The following is a 4,995-nucleotide window of genomic DNA, read 5'->3' on the forward strand; positions in this document are numbered from 1 at the left end:
CTTAATAAAGAGCTGTTCATCTAACACATATTTACCTGGAATCTCCATGTGTTGGATCTTCATACCGAAGGCTGGGGAGTCATAATTACAATGGAGTAATAGGTGCCACCATGGCTTTGCTTATGCTGTTCCCTCTGTTTCAAACTCCTTTCCCCCTAACCTCCTGTTTGCCTGGAAAACTGATTTTTCAAAACATTGTTTGCACATCATGCCTTCCCTGATCCTTCTAAATATCATTATTCTCTCCTCTGTGTTCTTATGGCACACACACACACACACACACACACACACACACACACTTATTTTAACAAACCAAGTTAAGTTATAGTGCTTTATTACAGAAGAGTAAGCACCTCTAAACTAAAGATAGTACCTTAATATTTGTCTTTTGGAGATCTTGTAGGGATCTCAGTAAATGGAGGTACTCAATAAATGATGAATAAAATGATTTTTAAAAGTCCTCTGTCCTGGAGAACTCAGTGTCTAAGAAGGAAAGACCATTTATTTCCTCTAGGTCCCAACAAAAATAACAAATGGTAGGTTTATTATGTCCATTTTATGGATGAGGAAACTGAGTCTCACAGAGGTTGAACCACTTGTTCAAGGTCACACAGTGAGTAATTAGCAGATTGGAGATTCCATCTGAAGCCAGAGTTTTTCCTACTGCTTCAAGTACACAGTGAACTGTAATACAGTGGTCTGAAGATGACTATAGCCCCAACGGATCCACATGCTGTAGGCTTGAGAGTGTCATAAGAAGATTGTTGGTTCTTCCAGATCTGAGAGAGATGGAGGGGGCTCAGAATAGATATTAGGGAGGCAATGGCTTCTCACTGATCATATATTAAAGCAAGACTCTGATGGGGCTTGGGATTACCCAGCTGAAGTAAGACCATCAACCTTTAGATGGCATCTCTGTAAATTTCCCTCCCACCACCCCACCCAGAAGAGCTGCCTGACAAGCATGGAAAGGAATGTGAGGCCATATTAAATCCAGAATATCTATTTGGTAGAGTGGAAATGCCCTGATGTTTGATCCCATTTACTTGAGTAAGACTTTATATCCAGGCATCTCAGGTTCTAAATTACATGTCACAGGCAATTTTGTTCTCTGGACATGACACAAGGAGCTGCCCTTTCAGGAAAGCCAGTATGAGCTCAGTGTTGGGCATCTCTCTGTCTCAAAGAAGGGGAGGTTTCTTGGTTTCACACATTCCGTAAATCTCTGTTGAATATCTCTGCAGTGCTGGGTCCCATAGTAAGTGTTGAGGACACAATCTGTGCAGGCAGGTGGAATCTATCAGTTGGAGTTTACATTCTAACAGAGGAGAAAAGTAGTAAATAATACAATTATAAGTAAATTATGGAATATGTTAGAACATGATACATACTTAATAAAATGGGAGGACAGGGTTAAAGAGTTGGAGAGTGCTGATAAGAGAGAGGTTTGCCACTGTGCAAAAGGTGGTCAGGTGGATAGCTTTCAGGAAGCAACCTGTGATGGAAAACATGAAGGAGAGAATGAGTATGTAGATTATCTTGGGAATGCACTTTGAAGCCCGTGCGAAGGCCTTGAGGTGGAGTGTACCTTGTATGTTTTGAGGTACAGAGAGGGCATCCCTGTGACTTCAGAGGAGAGAGCAAGGTGAAAGTAGGAGATGAGGTCAAAAAGGAAAGGGGGGAAGCACAGTAGGCAGGGCCTTGCAGACCATTGCCAGGACTTTGGCTTTGATTCTGAGTAAAATGGAAAACTGCTGGGGGAGGTTTGAGGAGAGGGGGCATGTGATCTTACTTTTGGCTAACTCCACCAAGGGAGACAAATGGGGAGGATGTTGCCTAATCCAGGTGAGAGATGGCGGTGACCGGGTCAGCTGGGGCCATGGAGGTGTGAGAGATGGTCAGGTCCTTGGTATGCTCTGAATGCAAAACCAGTGAGATGTCCTGATGGATCAGGTGTGGAATGTACTAGAAAAGGGGGATCACCATGTTCGCCTGAGCCCTGGAAGGCTGGTGTTACCAGGGAATCTGCATAGGAATAGGTTTTGGTGGGAAACTGCTAGTTCCCTTTGAACACTTTACATTGGAAATGCCCATTAGGCAGCAAAGTAGAGAAGCTTGAGTTTTTCACACAAGCCCAGAATCTGATGTGTGTGGGAACAGATTTGGGGGGAGGCTTGGACTGGAGACATGGATTAACAGAGCACTTACTAATTGCCAGGATTATAGTAAGCAGTTTATATGCTTCATGTCACTGAATTCTTAACACTGTCTTGGGAGGTGGTATTTCCTCCCTTACTGGTAAGGAAACAGAGACATACCTAGTTTCAGCAACTAGTCCAAAGTCACGCAAGGAAGCCACTGTACAGCCAGGTCTCATACTCAGTGTCATTGTGGGATGAGCAGTGGACACTGGCGTTATTGGTCCACCCAGCCTGAGTTATGCTGTGTCAACTGCTACACAGCACTTGGACAGACCTTGGGGACAAGGCAGGTTTGTGGTGGTGGTGATGGTGGTAGTGGTGCAGGGCCAGTTAAATTCTGGAACATCGAAGAAACACAACAAGTTGATGTGGGTGGGATGAGTTAGGTAGCCAATCCAAAGGAATCCCAAGCTGCTAAGCCAGTGTCTAGAAGGGTTGGAATTAGAACTAGAGAGTGATAGAGGGGAGAAAGGGAAACAGGTTATCAAAATCCCCTGGATATCCTAACCTCTGGTGAACCAGCCTCCAACTCCCTCTGCTCCTCATGAGCCTTCCAGAGCTACACTGGTGACTCTGACACACAGAGTCTGACATTTCACTGTGAATTATTCTCTGTATGACATAATCGTGACATCAGAACCCTTTGGCAGGTCTAAGGGTGACTCCCAGAAAGAAGGGTGTCTGCCAGTACCCATTGTAAATAACAGACAGTTTATAGGATCCAGGTGAGACCGCTGACCCTAAGGCTTCCCAACATCCCCTAGCTGGGGAGATGTAGACAATGAAAGATGAAATAAATGTCCTGACTAGATCTCCATGCCTTTCTTGCTTTGGATATTTGTTTTCATCCAGGGAGCTCCTGGTCTTGATCTTACTTGAGAGCACCAGATATTGACCTGGTGCAGAACGGATCAGCCAAGTGACCCTTCTCGGCCAGTCTCACTCACAGGATGTTGGAGGTAAAAGGACATTAAATTATAATTCCCTATCAAATAAATTAATCTTTCTTAGCATACCTGATATTATATATATCATATATATTATATATATATTGGAATATATATATCTAATCTCTTCTTGGATGCCCTCAGTATGAGAGAATTTCTTAGACTATTGATGGACAGAAGACAGATTATGGCTAAAAGAGAAGGAACAACCTTTGGAAATGGATGTCTGAGAGAACAAGCCCCTCTACTAATCCATCCACTACCTGAGCCCCTTCATTTTCTAGCAAGTTCTTTCCTTCTTTCCTTCCAATGCTCATCTGTAGAATGAAGATGCTGTCCTCTTCTTAGCTGGTTGTAAGGATCTAGTGAGGCAGGACAGTTTTATGGTCAAGAGCATGGGCTGTGGAGTTAAACTGAGTTCAAATCTCTGCTTTGCTCAAAACCTGTATATTCTTGGACAATTTACCTAAACTCCCTTAGGCCTCATTTTGGTTAGCTCCACAATGAGAGCCAGAATAATGCCAACCTCCTAAGCAGGCTGGGTTACTGCCAGTTCATGCATCACCTGGACATGAATTAGAGGAAGGTTCTCTTTCCTCCATGCCAGCACAGCCCCACACCTGGGCTCAGGACTTGGCAGGCAGCGTGGCCCCTCAGCAGCCAGACAAGCCTCTTTCTTCAGAACACATATGTGTGGTGGGGCATGGCAGTCTGTTTGTGGAGCTCTAGCCATGATTCATTCCTGTGAGCCACCCAGAACGATGTCTGATGCACATAAATAGGTACTTCATTCACATCAGGGATTATTATGATGTAAAAATATGAGTTCTTAAGGCAGCCTGTTTTACTGTGGGACAGTTTGGACTATTTCTTCTTGCATATTCTAAGATGAAATTTGCCTTCTAACAAGAGATCTTCCCTGATCCCTGTGGCTTTGTGAGCTCTCCTCTCCAACACTGTTGGATAGGCTATCTTTTTGGAAAAGCAATTGTCGAAATGCCCCCAGATCCCCACTTCTCTTGGTGTCTGTGCCCTTTGCCATTGGACTTCTCCGGTCAAGACTTAAAATCTATTTTTCCCACCCCAAGAAGCTGGGCCTTGAGACTCAATCTTTTGTTCTTCCATTTTTTCTTGGAACTTGGCTACAATGAGCAAGCCCAGGCTAGCCTGTGGGATAATGGCAGACACATGGGGAAGTTCAGTCTGACCTCAACATATGGAACCTTGGCATTGAATATTTTAAGCTGAGGGAATTTGAGAAAATTGCAGACACAGGAAGGTCACCCTGACCTTGTTTCTGCCCTTCTCCCCTGCAGCAACATCAAGCAATCCTCAGGTGAGAGGTCCTGAAGACACCTGAAGACAAAGGGACATAAAGAGGAATCTGAGAAACCAGGTTTTGCTAAGTTTCCCTCAGTTTCCTACACTGATTTCATAATCTTTGCTTATCATATTTCTCTATGCCTGTCCACTCTTCATCAAACCCAACACATAGACACTCAGCTTTAATGGCTTCATTGGATTTCCATTCCCTTATGAGGTCTCCTTGTCACATGAATCATATTAAGTAAAGTTATATGCTTTTCTCCTGTTAATCTTTGCCAGTTTAATTTTCAGACCCAAACAGAGGGTTAAGGAAAAGTTTTTTTTATCCTCACACCTTCATCGCTTCAGCTGATAGCCAGTCAACTGCCAGACTTGTGAAAGAAAATGCTCTAGATCAGCCATGCCTAAGTGGACCCATCTGCTGACCACAGACACAACAGGAAGACCAGCTGAAATGAGCTCAACCTGGTTCACAGACTGGAGGGAGAAAAATCAGTGCTTACTGTTGCATGCCTCTGAGG

The 4,995-nt window shown here is 44.0% G+C and overlaps 2 long non-coding RNA genes across 2 annotated transcripts; one reads left to right on the forward strand and one right to left on the reverse strand.

Annotated features, from left to right (window-relative positions):
- Positions 1 to 317: 317 nt before the first annotated feature.
- LOC115304876 lies at positions 318 to 2,758 on the reverse strand. Its single transcript, XR_003914652.1, has 3 exons — positions 2,710 to 2,758; positions 1,047 to 1,318; positions 318 to 779 (listed from the first exon to the last, which is right to left on the reverse strand). It is a non-coding gene; the product is annotated as an uncharacterized LOC115304876 (long non-coding RNA).
- An 88-nt stretch (positions 2,759 to 2,846) lies between these two features.
- LOC115304875 lies at positions 2,847 to 4,884 on the forward strand. The gene is made up of 3 exons (XR_003914650.1): positions 2,847 to 2,926; positions 3,054 to 3,160; positions 4,465 to 4,884. It is a non-coding gene; the product is annotated as an uncharacterized LOC115304875 (long non-coding RNA).
- The last annotated feature ends 111 nt before the right edge of the window (positions 4,885 to 4,995 follow it).

This window comes from Suricata suricatta, chromosome 10 (genome assembly GCF_006229205.1).
Source record: "Suricata suricatta isolate VVHF042 chromosome 10, meerkat_22Aug2017_6uvM2_HiC, whole genome shotgun sequence".
NCBI classification, from domain to species: Eukaryota; Metazoa; Chordata; class Mammalia; order Carnivora; family Herpestidae; genus Suricata; species Suricata suricatta.